At 42.2% G+C, this 18376-nt stretch overlaps 1 pseudogene; it reads right to left on the bottom strand.

Annotated features, from left to right (window-relative positions):
- Positions 1-4241: 4241 nt before the first annotated feature.
- The window catches only part of LOC147436152 (uncharacterized), a 41569-nt pseudogene continuing 27434 nt past the window's right edge, over positions 4242-18376 (bottom strand).

Below are 18376 nucleotides of genomic sequence, written 5' to 3'. Positions count from 1 at the left end.
AGGGGCGGCGAGCTTTGAAAAGAAAGAGGTTTTTCTTTTTCTGGGGCTGGAGAGAAAAAGAGTGGGTGGAGAAAGAGAAGCGGTCGATGCGCTCGAGGAGTCGGAGTCGCAGTGAAGGTGGACCGCCGTGAGGCGGCTCGAAAGAGCGAAGGCAGCCAAGGGAAGTAGCTTCTCTTGGAGAGAAGCGAAGGGGGGTTTTTCTCAAGGTTTTTGCTTCTTGCTTGGAGTACGGAATTGAGAAGGAGCAAAGGGAGAATCTTCGTGCGTTCGGCAGTTGAAGCTGACATGCGTCGCCTGCAAAGCGGCTCGTAAGGGCGAGGGCCTTGTAGAGGAGGCAGCTAGTGAGAGTTTGCAAGAGAAAAAGATATTGTCGAAGCGAAGCCAGAGTGAGTTTTTCTCGTCGAGGTGGGTACCGACGAGAGTCGAATTTGGGGGGAGGCATGTGCCCCTATGTATTTTGTGGTGATGGCCATGGCGTAGCCGAGAGCAAGCTACATGGGTCCTGTACATGTGTTTTCTGTTTGAAGGAGAAGCCTTCATTGTCGATTTTGGCATCGTCTTCCCCCCTTTCTTCTTTGCTCGTCTCCAGGGTGTGTGGTGCCGATGTTTGTGAGCGTGTGCGTTCCCCCGGGCCCCGTGTGTGTGTGAGAGAGAAAGAGAGAGAGGTGTTGAGTTGTGGAAGAGCTGGAAGCGGGAAAGAACGGTGTGGTAGCTTTCTGAGGATTGTGCAACGCGTGTGTGCGTTGGGCGAAACACAGGCGAGGCCCTGCTAGTGTGAATCGTCTTTTTTGAAGGTGTTTTCGAGAGGAGAGGGGTGTTGTGAATACCGTGAGCTATATAGGGGCCATTGCGTGTGTGTCGGGTGTGTTCCCCATTCCCCCTCTCCATCTTCTGGTGCCCCCACGGAGGAGCACACTGATGCTCCTATTTGAAGATAAAGCGATGATTTTGGTGATGCCAAAGGTGCGGCCTTTGAAGAGCAGGTGCTGCTAGAGAAGTAATGGCTTACACGGGATTTCCCATTTTCACTAGGGTCGAAGATGCAGGAACCTGGCTCCAAGACTATGGGTTGTTCGTGCTGGAAAGCGGTTTGTCGAGGGAAGAAGGTGCGGTACAGGTGTTTCCTCTCGTGGTTCGTGGTAAAGCGAGGCTATGGTTTGATGGCCTGCCTAATGAGGAAAAGGTGGATCATGAAGCACTTGAAGCGGCTTTTCGAAGCAAATATGTAGCAGATGCGCAGTTAGATGAAGTACAGAGAAGGCTGGACAATTTGAAGCAAAGCTTGGAAGGGATTTTCAAGCATTTTTATGGGAATTCGAGGCCCTTTGGGGAAAGCTGATAAAGGTAACTACTGCTGAGAATGTTGGGTTTTAAAACTGAGCAAGTTTTTGGATTGCCTGCATGAAGAATTAAGAGACAAGGTGGAGATAGATGGCCCGGTGTCATACGAAGAAGTGGTGGCTCTAGCGAAAGGGCGAACCAAGAAGATTCTCAAGAAGCGTGAAGCTAAACAGGGTTTCCCAGGTGTTGTGATCCCAAAGCAGGTTAATGCGGTGGTAGCCGAGCCAAGGATTGTGCAAACAGAAGTGCATGTGCGAGAGGAACCAAGGGTTCTGTGGTTGCATCAAGATAGGGACGTTCCTATGCCGAGGATGCTAGCTAGAGCGGCTCCAATTGTGGAAGATATGCAGGTTGTTCCCGATCAGGCAAAGGATGTGCTGCCAAGTCAAGGTATGGCGGTTCAAGATCCATCGAGTGGTGGTAAAGGTCAAAGAGTGTGGTTTGCAGATGACATTGAAGCAATGAAGCTAGGGGAGATTCCCGAGCTTGAGACAGAGGACGAGGTTGAGCCAAGTGAAGGTAGCTCTATGGATGCTGACACAATTTGGGAGACTGAGTCCTCTCAGTCAAGGTATGATGAGCTTGATCTCTTGCAAGTGGGTGGAGATACAGTGAATGTGTGCGAGAAGCAAGGAGCAGTGCATACCGTTATGTTGATGGAGACCAAGTGGAGGAGCCCGAGCCTACAGGTGATGATATGCAGGGGAAGATGATGTGCGGTGCCATGTTAATGGCCATGCTGATGAAAGTGGCGGTGGAGTGTACCATAGTGGTACAATAGGTGCAAAACTTTGCCAAAAGGGATGGAGCAACCTTGCCTATGGAAGAGGACAAGGATAATGTGATAGAGAACGAGTTTCTCTCTTCCTTGATGGAGCATGATGCAGCAGTAGAAGAGATTCTTGAAGAGCAGGTGATGGAAGCCGACAAGAAAGTGGTGCTTATCGACCTTGAAGGGTCGATTGATGAGGGAGATCTTGATGGTGTTGAAGTTGAGTGCAATGCAGATGAGAAGGCAAGTGTGGAGCCAAAGGTAGAGGTGCTTCCTATGCAACAAGTGCACTCTGTGGCAGGTGATGCGGATTCCAAGGTGGTGTCCAAGCTTTCAAAGGAGGTCTATGAGTGGTGGTTGAAAGTAATGATGATAAAAGCGGTTGTGTAGTATGCTGTTGAGCAAGTATAGGATCTGCTAGACGAGGATCTAGCTTTACATGGATGGGAGGGTGGGTCAGGTACATCGCGCGTGTTGATTGAGCAGGATAGTGAGCATGAGGGTGCTCTATTTGGTGTTCTTGGAGATTCTTGGTTGCGAGTGGACAGTTTTTCAAGGAGTGCTTGGAGTGGTAGACGTATGGTGATGGCAGTTTGGCTATGCAGTTGGCTATGTGCCTTGGTGTGGCACTATGCAAAGGTGTTACAGGTGGGTCAAAGAGACCAATGTAAGGTGTTTGACCCAGGCGGATGAGGGCAGGTAAAGCAGGGGGCTGGGCAACCCGCATGAACAAAGGCAGCAGGTAGCAGATCCCAAGTTGTGTACATATCTTAGGTGGTTCTGTGATGTGCAAAGAGTTTGTTTTGGTGTGGCAGTATTTTAGTGCAATAAGCCTGTTTGTAGTTGAACATGAATGTTCAACAAGGGGGTGGGCAATGATGGTGCAACCAAAGTTGGTCCGTGCTACGAAGTGTACAGTGCAGTGCTATATATGCTAACAGATGCATGGTAGAGGGCTAAAGCAAGTGTGGGAGACCTCAGCAAGACAGTGGCAACGAAAATGCATGCTTAAAGTGTTTTTTTAAGGCCAGGGGGCCTCCGAAGTGGGCTGATTGGGACGGCAGGTCAAAGTGTTCGAGATGCATGAAATATGCCCCGAAATGTGGTATTCGAGATGCTCTAGAAGCTTGTCCAGACGGCTCGTCAAACGGAGTCCCAGTGTGAAAGTTACGATTGTCCAAAGATGGAATGCTTTGCAGATCCCGAGGGAGAGGGCAGCTACAGACATGCGGCCAAAAATGGGATCAGTGGATACGCGTGTAAATCTCGAGCTATCGATCATGTCATTTTTTTCGGTTCGCCGTTCAGAGCCCAAACGGGCAAGTTATGGTCTGTGGAATATTTATCGGGGATCGGGTACGTGCTCACCGGGCCACGTTGGTAGGCTCGTCGTGACAGGCATGTTTTTAGGGCTCGCCAAGATTCTAGAAAATTGCATGTAATGTGGGGGTCAGTCAAGACTTGCGGCTTGCTGATCGAAGTCGTGTGCATCGAAATGGGCCGAATCTAAGTTGGCAAGCGGATGGCGGGAAGGGGTCAAATGGTTTTCCCCATTTTGGGATGTGGTACTTGAGGCCAGGGTGACATCGAGAGATGGGATTCGGAATCAGTAAGATGGAGTTCCCATGAGACATGCTCAAAAAATCTTATTTGGAGAATCCGTGCACACAGAAGCACCGACCATGTGGGAAACAAACACATGACCCTCCTTGGTTGGTATAAATAAAAGAAGCAAAGTTTGGCTGGAGTTGAAAAAAACAAAGGGAAGGGAATTCAAAGGCTAAAGGGAAAAACAAGGGGGTGGAGGGAGAGCCCAAGGCACAGAGGCGCCGGGCGTCACTGCAAAAAAGAAGATTTTTTTTTATTTTTTTTTTTTTGGGGGGGGGGGGGGGGGGGGGGGGGGGGGGGGGGAGGAAGGAAGGAAGGAAGGGGCAGCAATCTTTGAAAAGAAAGTGGTTTTTCTTTTTCTGGGGCTGGATAGAAAAAGAGAGGGTGGAGAAAGAGAAGCGGTCGATGCGCTCGAGGAGTCGGAGTCGCAATGAAGGTGGATCGCCGTGAGGCGGCTCGAAAGAGCGAAGGCAGCCAAGGGAAGTAGCTTCTCTTGGAGCAAAGCGAAGGGGGGTTTTTCTCAAGGTTTTTGATTCTTGCTTGGAGGAAGGAATTGAGAAGGAGCAAAGGGAGAATCTTCGTGTGTTCGGTAGTTGAAGCTGACATGCGTCGCCTGCGAAGCGGCTCGTAAGGGCGAGGGCCTGGCAGAGGAGGCAGCTAGTGAGAGTTGCCAAGAGAAAAAGATGTTGTTGAAGCGAAGTCAGAGTGAGTTTTTCTCGTCGAGGTGGGTACCGACGAGAGTCAAATTTGGGGGGAGGCGTGTGTCCCTATGTATTTTGCGGTGATGGCCATGGCGCAGCCGAGAGCAAGCTACAGGGGTCCTGTACATGTGTTTTTTGTTTGAAGGAGAAGCTTTCATTGTCGATTTTGGCATCGCCTTCCCCCCTTTCTTCTTTGCTCGTCTCCGGGGTGTGTGGTGTCGGTGTGTGTGAGCGTGTGCGTTCCCTCGGGCCCCGTGTGTGTGTGTGAGAGAAAGAGAGAGAGGTGTTGAGTTGTGGAAGAGCTGGAAGCGGGCAAGAACAATGTGGTAGCTTTCTGAGGATTGTGCAACGCGTATGTACGTTGGGCGAAGCACAGGCGAGGCCCTACTAGTGTGAATTGTCTTTTTTGAAGGTGTTTTCGAGAGGACAGGGGTGCTATGAATACCCTGAGCAGCCAATTTTGTAAGTGTTTTCGCATTGCTCTCTATGTTCTATAGTTTAGGGTTTATGGGTTTTTAAATTCTAACATAATGGATTCTTTGTATATTTTGACAGTGGTCGATGATGACAGGACGTAATCCCACACCGTACGAGCACGAGTACGCAGGCTGAAAGGGCTTAAACGCCCTGATGGACATTCTGAGTTTTCGCAGCGGCATGGTTAGTATAAGGGTTTACTCTTTTCTATTTGTTGTATTGTTTTATAAACGTCGCTATATGTTTATACTTACAAAAAGCTGTGTTATTGTTTTTTTTTTGCAGAATCTGACAGATAGCCACTTGGACGCGATGAGACGTCTGGTTAGACGACGTCAGTTTAGCCGTAGCTAGATAGCATTAGTTTCTTTTTGTCATAGCTTATGTATCATGAGACGACTTTTATACGTCTTTTTGAAAACCATGTATGTTTTTTCAATAATGACAATGGTTTGTAACTATTATATTTGCAAACTTTAACAAATCAAGTGATTTTGCCTATGTATACAATTGTCATTGATTTAGTTTCATCAATTCACACTTGTCAGTTTTGCATCTTTATTTTGCAAACAATACGTTGTCGAGAAATTTGCGGTCTTGCCAGGAAAGCACCGGGCTTATGGCTGTGAGAGTTTGTGAGAGAACTCGACAAAAACTATATGAAGGAGTTAAACCATAGATGCCACGAAAACTAGGGTTTGGAAAGAAGTACAATCAAAGAAGCCCACCCATTCTCTCTTGCACTCACACGCACAAAGAAAGAACACAAAAGAAAATGTCAAAATAACACAAAGATGAAAACATCAAGGCTATGGTCATATCGTATCATGGGTAATATGAAAGGGTTAACAGATGAGTTAATGGCATTCAATCTTGGCTGCCCAAATAGGCTACTAATTGTTCTTTGGAATTGTAGTTTTGTGCTTACGATAATATATATATTTTGTCTAGTGATTGGGATTAATTGTGTGTACAAATCCTCTTGGTTCATAGCAAGATAACTACGCTTACGTCAAAAGAAAAGTTATAGTCTATGAGAGGTAGTATGATGGGATCCGGTGATAGAAGTATTTCATTGAGCCTTTCTGGGCCAAAGAGAAACACTATACGTTGTTGAAAGTGTATTTTACGGCTAATCCATACGTTAATTCTAATAGATCGTATAGAGTGAAAGCGATAGAAATTATCATCATGTGGGTTATTCATCTAGGATAGTATGTGAGAAATGTAGATATGAGAGAAGTGAAGAGATGAGAAGTTTCCCTCCCAAGCCCTATTCTTGCCCGTAAGCAATAAGGATACTGCGGGGAGAGATGTACCTGTAGCAAAGAGAACCTAGAGAGGATGAATTACTAAGAATGAGAGAGATAGGTTTGGTTAAGGAGATGAGATTAGATACATATATATATGTTGGATTAGAGATGAAAATGAAAACAACAAGAAATCAAGAAAACATCAATGTAGAACACATCTTACTTGAAACCCTTCGTCACCATTATTGATGGGAGAGAGAAGAAGAGGGGAGAATTCAACGTTGATTGATACGCCAAGTACAACACCTTCTTTGATCAGATTTGATCCTCCAAGGATGGCGTACAAGAATGGCTAGTTTTCCTCTAGGAGAAAGTGTAGGCTTGGGCTTATGTTAATGGGGCTAAGTACAATTAAGCATTACTACTCACTCCCTCAAGAATTCCTCTCATCAATGGCTTGAATGCTTGAGTGGTTTTCAAGGAAGAAGAGGTCCCCTTTTATAGGTGAAGGGAACCCCCAAGGGTTTACACAAGAAGAGAGGAGCCAGTGTGAACAGGAATTGGAAAAGTTGGAAATGAGATGCCCCTGCATGATGTGGACAGACTGGGGTCCAGTATTTTAATCATATCTCCCAAACCGTGGCTCTAAATAAAAAAGTAAAAATATGGGCAGAAACTTCAGCTTATTAGCTATGATTTTCATGTTAAAATCATTTTCCAATTCGGATTGGAACCTTGTGTAAAAAATTCATCAAAATAGGATCCATTTCTGGCAGCAAAAGTCTTCCTGTGGTCCCCTTAGCTGAGACTTTCATTTAATTCCAAAGGACACCTCATGCCATATGAAAGCATGACATTGCTCCTTGACAAAGTTTTGTAATCATGCTTGCAATAATGCATTAAAATAAGTGTATCTTTGAAATCATGCCACCTAGTGTCCCACTAGGATTTGATTCCCTCCTAGTAGCTATTTAAAAAGAAATATAAGAAAAGTATAAAAAATACATAGAATATATATATATTGGAGTTTACTCTAGATATAGGATCTAGCTAGGGTGTGAGATGATAATGAGATAGTAGAAATAAAGAATCAATGATTTTTTGCCCCAATTTAAAGAGGCGGAGCTATTGATGCTTTTCCCATAGTATTTTCTGATGGTAAAGTAAGAATAGGTTACCCTTGAGATAAATAAGAGGATGAGATAGAAAGCTTATTTTTATACTTACATATGCATATGTACATTATAGGAAATATAATTATGTATCTAAAAAGTTACAAGATAACTCTTGTAGCATGTGTTCCCACTATGTACATGTCACAGCACGACATCCACCCTCTCTAAACCTGCACATCCTCCGGTATGTGCCAAATTATTTCTTTGTAAGATCAGCCCTCTTGTACATCTTCCTTGCTTTCATCTTCACTGGATGATTCTAGAGCTTCATTTTTACTTTGATCTTCACCTGTGTTTTGCTCTTCTTCCTCATCAACATTTTCTGGATCATTGTCTCCTCTTCTCTTAAACATTTTGATCCTTTTTCCTGCAATGGGAATCTTTTCTTCTGTGCCATCTAGTTTAGACAAGCTGTAAGTAGCATTTTCATACACATGTTTTATAACATATGGTCCAAACCATCTTTTTGAAAACTTACGCATGACTGTGTGTTGGGTATCCAGGCTACTATCATACACTAAAACCCAATCACCTTTGTCAATTGCTTTGCTCCTGAGCCGATGTCTCTTATCAAAGTAGTCCTTGTTTTTCAATCTTGTATTTTTGAGTCGTTCTTTTGCAGCTTCAATGTCTCCAGGTCTTCTCTCTAGTTGCCTTATGCGCAATGCAAGGAGATCTTCCCTGCTAAGCCCCTCTTGCCAAGGTAGTACATTCCATGTGGGAATTGTATCTTCAATCGGCATCACTGGCTTTTGACCATACATTAGCTCCGCAGGCATGTAGCCAGTTACTGAGCTATGTGTTGTACGATCAGCCCATAAAGCATATGGTAACAGTTTTGGCCACTCACCAACTCTTCCTTCGCAAGCCTTGGCCAAAGCTTTGATGATAGGAGGGTGCCCTCTTTCACTCTTTCCATTGCCTTCAGGGTTGTAAGCTGTAGTAAGAGAAATCTTGATTCCTAATCTAGAAAAGAACTCCCTTGCTTCTTCGGCATCCAGTTCACCTCTGTCTGCAGTGATCTTTTCCACACAACCATAACGGCAAATCACCTCATCAAGAAGGAATTTGCACACAGCTTCTGTGGTTTTAGCTCTTAATGCTCTTCCTTCAACCTGATTAGTTAGGTCCTCTCGTGCAAGAACCAAGTACCTCATGTGCCAGAGTCCTAAAGGCATTGTGACTAGATCCACAACCCATTTATAATGCATGGCTAGTGGGTATGTAGGGTGCAATCTATCACGATGTCGGACATTTGAATACATTTGACAAGTTACACATGACTCTACAAATTGAGATACATCTTTATACATACCCTTCCACCATTATTTTTCTTTCAACTTGGAGAAGGTTGCCCACACACCCCTGTGTCCAGCCCATAGACTCTCATGAAACTCTTGCATGAGCTTTACTTGAGTCTCTTTTTTACATATAACCCTTTGTGGTGTAGTACCCTTTTGTTTAGGATGCTTCCACAAGTAACCATCCCTCAGAAAGTAACCATATGCTTTCCTGCGTATCCTCTTGAATTCATGTTCAGACCAATCATCCTGTTTTGTTAGAGTACTCAAGTACCTTCCAATAGAAATCCAATCACCTTCATAAAGATCTTTCAAGAACAATTCAAGTGAATTAGTCATGCAGACATTGTTACCTTTGACATGAGAGATAGAATAGAATTTTGTGCCTACATCATCTCCCTCATCAATCATTTGTGACTCATCTTCATACCTTGCCCTTGATAGCATATCTGCCACTGTATTGTCTTTACCTGCAATGTGCTTAAACTCGGGATTTAAGGACTTAATGTAGGCAATCCACCACAACATAGCAATGTCTGGTGTTGAGCAGCTTGTAATCATCCCAAGAAGTGGTAGACAATCTGTTTCTACAACCACACATGCACCAATTAGGTACTCTTTCCCACTTTTCAAAGCTGTAACCATACCCCATAACTCTCTCTTTATCTGTGGATAGTTTCTTTGGCGAGCACTTAGTACCTTTGCTCCAAATCTTACCACATATCTGTGTCCTTCTTTGTCATCTTGCCCTATTGCCCATCCAATCCCTGTAGGACTGGTATCTACTGTCACAATCACTGGCCTTTGACACTCAGTCTACCTTTCTCAAAGTCGTTGCTGATTGGAGTAACTCCTTTAGCTTTTTCATGGATTTTACATGTGCTTCTGTCCATTTAAACTTTTGATTCTTTCTAAGCAGCTGATAAAGAGGATCAGCTACATGTGCATAATGTGGAATCCAAATAACATAGAAGACACATGCTCCTAGAAACCTTCTAACCTCAGTGATGCTAGTGCATGTTTCTTTCATTCTTTGGATGGCATCTACCTTTGATGGACAAGGTTTCCTACCATATGGCCCGCACATGTGCCCCACAATGAGCACTTCTTTGACACCAAACATAGACTTTTTCCCTGACAATGTAAGATTCACTTCTTCCAACCTAGACAAAATTTTATCACAATCATTTATGTGATTTACCACAAACCTGCGACATCCCTTGAGATCCAAAGCTTCATCTCTGTCACTTTCTTCAGATCCTTTGATAGGCAAATCATCAATGAAAGGCATTGTGATTTGAGGAATAAAGTCACGTAAGACCTTATTCATCCCATTCATCATATGTGCAACCGAGTTGGTTGCTCCCTGTGGCAAGGTACACATCCTTACCAAACCCAAAGGTGTCCTCATGGTTGTCAAGTCTCTGCTTTTGATTGCAAGCTAAAATTGATCATACCCTGAGTAGAGATCCCCCATTGAGTAGATTGCCCTCCCTGCAAACGCCTCTGCAAATTCATCCACAATTGGACCTGTACCTACATTTCTAATTGTCACCTTGTTCACTGGTTGCATATCTTGGATGAAGCGTAGAGAACCATTCTTCTTTGGAACTGTGAACCACCTGTTTGAGTATGGAGCACAAGAAGGCTCCAAGATTCCCATTTTGATTTTCTCATTCAGTAGCTCTACTAACTTTGGCAAATGAGCCTTTGGAACCGGAATAGGCCGCAGATTCCAAGGCACATGAGGTATTGTGAAAATTATCATAGGAGCTACAATATAAGGATCAACACATCCTATCTCATGTGGCTCAAATGCAAAAGCCTTACCATGCTTTGAAAGCATTTCTTTGAAGCACTTTGTCTCCTCCTGTGTTAGAAACTCCTCGCAACCAATCTGCAACTCTTGAAAAGACTCCTTTGTGAAGGTATGCCCGATCTTTTTAGGATTCCGCAAACTTGGTTGTAAAGAAGCCTGTTCAATCTTTTCCCTGTTGTTGGGTGGTAAGGGTGAAGCTACTGGTTTCACCTTCTTTGCTACACTCTTGTATTTAGTTTCAACATGGACTTCTGGGCCAACTGTTTGGCTTTCTTTAAAGGCTTCTATTACTTGATACATTTCCATAGAGCAAACTTCCACAACTTCATTTTCAAGATGCAAACTAGACCTCATTATAGCATCAAGCTCACCCATAGTATCTACAAAAGAAACTTGTTCACACAAACCCAAAACATTTTCAGTAGGCTCTAGCAACCCACTCTTTTTCATGCCTATTTGTACATTATGCACATATTGCTTCTCACATCTCTTCAAATCTTCAAGTTTTGTAAAACATACTGATCCATTCTTTGTTACCAAGGAGCTCGTTGAAAATGCTTTACCTATTTTTGGATCAGGCGAGACCCTTTTTCTTTCTGTACCACTGCAATCCCGCTTTACAATGGTACTTGGCCAAAACCCATCATTTCTCTATGATCATGAAACTCTTTGCTCACCTTTGGTAGAGGATGTTCTCTGAGGTTGTCACGATTTCTTTCATGGTTTACACAAACTGTGAGAAATTGGACAGCATGTTTACCATCTTTGCTACGTATCCTAGCATATGCTGAACCATCGTCCATTACCTTTGTTTCCATTCGAACTCCCACAATGTAGGGCTGTCCAAGGATGAGATGATATGAAGATGTATCCTGTACAAAGAAGTTTTGGTCGATCTTTACATCACCTATTGTTACCTTCACACCTGGACATGCTGCATACAATTCACCGGATGAATTGTTTGCCACTTTTACCATCCAGCTATGATCTGTGTCTATCGGCCATTTGCACTTGTTGTAGAGACTCTTTGACATTATGTTTATTTCTGAACCATGGTCAATCAAGGCAACAAATGGCTCTTCAAGATCACCTACCTTGACCAAAGTTTCTGTTGTAGCCTTTGCCCAATGACTTCGTGAATAGTAACTCCTAGGAATATCTTCAACTTCTTCATCATCATTTGAGAAATACACTTGCTTCACTCTCCGACTAGATTGGTAGCATCCTACCACAGCTCCATCATTCTCCTTATTTTGCACTTGCATCCCTTGTGTCTTTGAGGTTTCCCCTTTAACTTGTGGACGAGAAACTTCAGCAAGGGTTTGCCTCTTTCTCTTGATGATGTCAATGATCTCCTCATGGAATTCACGCTTTGCAATGCCAAGAACTTCTCCCAGAGTAAACTCAATCTTGCTATTCAAGATCCTTTCCTCCAAGACTTTCTTTAAATCTGTAGCAACCTCAATATCAGATTGTAGTTTATAAGTTGGGCCTTTTGTCTTACCTTTCGTTGGCTCTTTCTTCTTTCCTGTTGTAGACTCCTCCATGAGTACTTCAGGTGGAGATGCTCCTTGTGTTGAGGGTGTTTGAGAAGGCATTGAGTCACTTCTTCCCCCACTTCTAGAAGCTCTTTTTGATGGTCCTTCATCAGCATTCTCACGTCTGCGCTTCTCTTCTACAATTGCCTCATTTTGTTGGCATTTTGTAATGTAGGCATGCACTGACAATGAGTCCACTGGATCATTCCATCCTGTTTCTAGACGTATGCAATCACCTGCTTCATGTAGAATCTCTTTTGTAAGCTTTCCCTTTTTAGCTAATTGCATGACATTTGGCCAAATTTGACCATGATGGTCACTCACTTCTTCATCACAAAAATGTTCAATTTTTACTCCATAAGTAGCTGCCTCAACTGAAGAGGTGGCATGCTTGGTTGCCATATCTTCAACTAAGGTTTGCATTCCCCCTTCCCAAAGTTAGTTCTCAAGGGTAGACCTGTCTCTCTTAAGTGGATTTTACCATCCTTAAAAAAGACAATATCTTTTGACAAAGCATCACTAAAATCATCACAATCCTTCTTACATGGTTTGTACTATCACACCAAATACATCTATTAACAAACCCTTCTTTGGGCTGTTGTCTTTGCCTAGGAAGTGGCCATGATGGTTGGCCTTTTTCTTCAAGCTTTGCAAACTTCACCTTCAAGTCACGCATTCCCTTCACAAGCTCATCTAGCATGGACTCATCAAACTTAGGAGCGATAAAAGTAGGCTTTACCATTTTGTCAGAAGTTGAGGTGGAAGGACTTGTAGTGTTTACTACCATCTTGTCCCTTCTTCTTTGTCGTTTGGCAAGCAGTGAGACAGCACCTTCAACCTCATTCCAGTCGGTCTTTAGTCCTTGCTCAGCATCTTTATCTTCAAGAAGAAGCTCCAAATTTTCTTGAAACTCTTTACCTGCAGCTTGTAAGAAAAGATCTGTCTTCTCTGCATCTAGTGTGGCCCTTTCTGTCCTAGTGAGTTGTGCATAGCGCCGCTCAAATTCCCTAAGTAGCTCTGTTATTGATAGTCCTTGCTTTGTCTTGACTACCCATTCTAAGAATGTCCTTTTGGTCACTCTCTCAGAGTCCTCCATGAAATATTCCTCCTTTAAAGCTACTTTGAGTTCTTCCCAATTTCTCTCATGCCCATCTTTAATTGCCCTAACATGCTCCCTAATTTCTGGAGCAACAACTAGCTCAAAGCTTTGAATCATCTCACCTTCTGACACGCGATGCAGCTCCATCTCCTTCACATACTCGCGTAAGTACTTGGTTACATCTTTGCCATTGAACTGATCCATTCTGTTGACGACCGCTTGTATGGCCTTCGTTGCTGAAATCTCCCTTCTTTCAGTAGCATGTTGTTGTTGCATGAACATTGCAAATGCTTGAAACATTTGCATTGTTGCTGGGTAAAAATGCATACCCTGTTGCTCAACATGATCACCCATGGTTACCCACAAACTCTCACCCTAGCAGATTTGCGTCGGGTTCACCAAAAATTTGTCGAGAAATTTGCGGTCTTGCCAAGAAAGCACCGGGCTTATGGCTGTGAGAGTTTGTGAGAGAACTCGACAAAAATTGTATGAAGGAGTTAAACCATAGATGCCATGAAGACTAGGGTTTGGAAAGAAGTACAATCAAAGAAGCCCACCCATTCTCTCTTGCACTCACACGCACAAAGAAAGAACACAAAAGAAAATGTCAAAATAACACAAAGATGAAAACATCAAGGCTATGGTCATATCGTATCATGGGTAATATGAAAGGGTTAACAGATGAGTTAATGGCATTCAATCTTGGCTGCCCAAATAGGCTACGAATTGTTCTTTGGAATTGTAGTTTTGTGCTTACGATAATATATATATTTTGTCTAGTGATTGGGATTAATTGTGTGTACAAATCCTCTTGGTTCATAGCAAGATAACTACGCTTACGTCAAAAGAAAAGTTATAGTCTATGAGAGGTAGTATGATGGGATCCGGTGATAGAAGTATTTCATTGAGCCTTTCTGGGCCAAAGAGAAACACTATACGTTGTTGAAAGTGTATTTTACGGCTAATCCATACGTTAATTCTAATAGATCGTACAGAGTGAAAGCGATAGAAATTATCATCATGTGGGTTATTCATCTAGGATAGTATGTGAGAAATGTAGATATGAGAGAAGTGAAGAGATGAGAAGTTTCCCTCCCAAGCCCTATTCTTGCCCGTAAGCAATAAGGATACTGCGGGGAGAGATGTACCTGTAGCAAAGAGAACCTAGAGAGGATGAATTACTAAGAATGAGAGAGATAGGTTTGGTTAAGGAGATGAGATTAGATACATATATATATGTTGGATTAGAGATGAAAATGAAAACAACAAGAAATCAAGAAAACATCAATGTAGAACACATCTTACTTGAAACCCTTCGTCACCATTATTGATGGGAGAGAGAAGAAGAGGGGAGAATTCAACGTTGATTGATACGCCAAGTACAACACCTTCTTTGATTAGAGTTGATCCTCCAAGGATGGCGTACAAGAATGGCTAGTTTTCCTCTAGGAGAAAGTGTAGGCTTGGGCTTATGTTAATGGGGCTAAGTACAATTAAGCATTACTACTCACTCCCTCAAGAATTCCTCTCATCAATGGCTTGAATGCTTGAGTGGTTTTCAAGGAAGAAGAGGTCCCCTTTTATAGGTGAAGGGAACCCCCAAGGGTTTACACAAGAAGAGAGGAGCCAGTGTGAACAGGAATTGGAAAAGTTGGAAATGAGATGCCCCTGCATGATGTGGGCAGACTGGGGTCCAGTATTTTGATCATATCTCCCAAACCGTGGCTCCAAATAAAAAAGTAAAAATATGGGCAGAAACTTCAGCTCATTAGCTATGATTTTCATTTTAAAATCATTTTCCAATTCGGATTGGAACCTTGTGTAAAAAATTCATCAAAATAGGGTCCATTTCTGGTAGCAAAAGTCTTCCTGTGGTCCCCTTAGCTTAGACTTTCATTTAATTCCAAAGGACACCTCATGCCATATGAAAGCATGACATTGCTCCTTGAAAAAGTTTTGTAATCATGTTTGCAATAATGCATTAAAATAAGTGTATCTTTGAAATCATGCCACCTAGTGTCCCACTAGGATTTGATTCCCTCCTAGTAGCTATTTAAAAAGAAATATAAGAAAAGTATAAAAAATACATAGAATATATATATATTGGAGTTTACTCTAGATATAGGATCTAGCTAGGGTGTGAGATGATAATGAGATAGTAGAAATAAAGAATCAATGATTTTTTGCCTCAAGTTAAAGAGGCGGAGCTATTGATGCTTTTCCCATAGTATTTTTTGATGGTAAAGTAAGAATAGGTTACCCTTGAGATAAATAAGAGGATGAGATAGAAAGCTTATTTTTATACTTACATATGCATATGTACATTATAGGAAATATAATTATGTATCTAAAAAGTTACAAGATAACTCTTGTAGCATGTGTTCCCACTATGTACATGTCACAGCACGACAACGTACTATGGATGATGGAGTTAATGGTTATATTGTCCTGTGGGTGACTATTTTGGGTCTATATCTACCTTTGCATTTTTTTTTGAAAGGTGAATCAATGAATGAAACATTCAACATGGTTGATGGAATGCCCTCCCACCAAAAACAATTCCTCTGGGCGTCGCTATATAAGGCTCTGCAGCGTCGCTATAAACATCGCTATAGATGGCCTGCAAACGTCGCTATAATCGTCGCTATAAGCGTCGCTATAATCGTCTCTATATAGCGACGATTATAGCGACGCTTATAGCAATTGTTATAGCGACGTTCCCGTATCGACGCTCTTAGCGATGTCGGGGGTTATAAAAACCCAATGTATTTTCGTCGCTAAAAGCGCCACAAGAGCACACAACCTCTTGTAGTGGAGACTAGAATTGTGCAAAAGGCTCATAAAGATAGGTCAAGCTCTAATGGAGCAAGAGAAACAAAACACCCCTAAATAGAAAGGGTTAATCCACAAAAGGGACAAAAAAATTGAGCCCAAAAAAGACAAAACCAATGATGGAATGAAGCGTAAGATAGAAATGACATTGGACAATAGAGTAGTGGCCAACACCGTTGATGATGCAAGACCACAATCAATGGTACCTATCTCTCTCCTCTTATCACCCTCTACCTTTATCCTCTCTCTATCCTTTACCTCTTTTGTCTTTCTCACCCTTCATCTCTCTAGCCTCCACACTTTAACCTCTTGTTCACTCCTTTGTGTATGCTTTTTCTCTCCACTCTTCCATGATTTAACCTTGTTCATACCCTCGGGGGGGTGCACTATGTAATCATGTCAAGGTATAGTGTGAGTTCTATATGAGGGATTTTAAAATGCAAACAATTTAGGCAATTAACAATAATACATTAAAACAAGGGGTTTTTATATTCAATTTCGGAAAATTTTCCTAAAACAAGGGGTCATTTTATTCATTGAGACATGTTAAAAGATGAGTTTTTTAAATACCCCACAAACCCACGTTATATAGAGGGGTCCTGTATAGTGAACCCCTCGAGTTCATACCATGGACATTCTTTATGGAGAAGCACTCTTCCGCACAAGAAAAAATTACTTTCTTGAAAATTTTTCATTAGTTTTCAATATTGCATCATATTGATGGAGCTTCATAATCCATAGCTTTTACTGACCATTTCAATATACATTGGTGCTTGTTTTGAAATTTGTACAAAGAAATATGTTTTCTTCATTTTGTATGATATTTTTATGCTTAGTTGTTTCTCCACATATAAGGCCATTACATTACATCCAATGGTATGATTCCGGGTTCACTGACAAAGTGTAAAACTCTTTATGTGATACATGATGGCTTCAGAGAGTAGCATAAAGTCACACTATCATCATTGTGTTTTCTAGATGTAAATCTAATAGTTTTGCTTGATAAAGATATATCATTGGCAATAAACATATTTGTATTAATGTACATGTGTAAATAAGCTTTCTATAGTGATCCGGATATTTATCATCCATTGAAGTATGGTTATACATGTGAGCTTCCTCGAACTCCCTTGAAATGTATGGCATATCAAATTGTTGTGGATCATGTTGTAATGTTTGTGTGGGAAGTTATATCCCCAAAGAAAATAACATCACCATGGACTTTAAAATAAGAAATTTATCCCTCTTAATAAACAAATGGTTGATCTCTATCTATGCAAGCATAAAAGGGGAAATTATGATGCAGAATGTAGCAATCGCTTACAAAAAAAAAGGGGGAATTATGCTGCAGAATGTAGCAATCGCTTACAAAAAAAGGTGCGCTTTTTTTGGTGTCACAAATTCTTCCATATATAACATTTTTGCTTGTCATATTTTACTATTGGTAGAGAATCATCTAGCCCTTTATTAATCATACATGCTACCCCCCCCCCCCCCCCCCCCCCCCCCCCCCCCCTATCTCTTTGTTGCTAGAGATTCTTTGACTACATCAAGGAATTTACATTGTATTCTTTGAGATGATTATTCCTTTGTGCATCAAACTCCCAAGTTTCAGCAAGAAGTATAGCGTCCGCTTTGCTACTGAGTTCATCTATGCACATCCTCACATTCCATAGGTATCCATTGGAATTAGGTTGCAGAGAAACGCACACAGCTTGGAGAAGATGAAGGAAGCTCAAGGCACACAATAGAGAGTGTGTTACTTAGTGTGCAATGGAAAAGATAGATAGCCCTAGAGTGATGGTCGTATATACAATGCACAGGGGAAAAAACCTCCTAAAGAGGGAAAAAAATGCCCCGGCGATCCTAGTGTGTTCACACACATCACTACCACATGTATATGGTAACAAATCCCCCCTGGAGTGATGTGGTGAACGAGAGTTGGCACATGAGTAAAGGGAAGTGCCATGCCCTAAGGACATGATCAGTCCACAAAGGGGAGTAAGCCTAAAGCTTTGCAGAAAGCTTCGAGCTTCTAACGAGACAATGCCTTTGTGAAAAGATCTGCAAGTTTGTCCTGTGTTGGCACATAAGCCAAGTTGATCTCTCCTGCTAAGAGACTCTCCTTGACATAGTGGTAATGCACCTCAATGTGCTTTGTGCGAGCATGAAAAACTAGGTTCCTCACAACTGCCAATGCACTCTGATTGTCAGTGTAGATAGTGTTGGTAGTGTCATGTCCAACACCCAAATCAGCAATAAGGTTCTTGCTCAACCATGATATACATGAACTACCAAGCATGAAACAAAAACCACTTGTCGACACTCACGTGTCAAAACAACCAGCCCAATCTAAATCCAAAAAAGCATGCAAGTCTGGCGGCAATGATCCCCCCTTGGGATAAAACAAGCCAAGATGTAAAGTTCCACTAAGGCCCTCCAACTTGACCAAAACCTCTT

Source organism: Adiantum capillus-veneris, chromosome 18 (genome assembly GCF_014529385.1).
Source record: "Adiantum capillus-veneris isolate H3 chromosome 18, ASM1452938v2, whole genome shotgun sequence".
In the NCBI taxonomy this organism is placed as follows: Eukaryota; Viridiplantae; Streptophyta; class Polypodiopsida; order Polypodiales; family Pteridaceae; genus Adiantum; species Adiantum capillus-veneris.
This window is presented reverse-complemented; position numbering and strand designations above follow the sequence as displayed.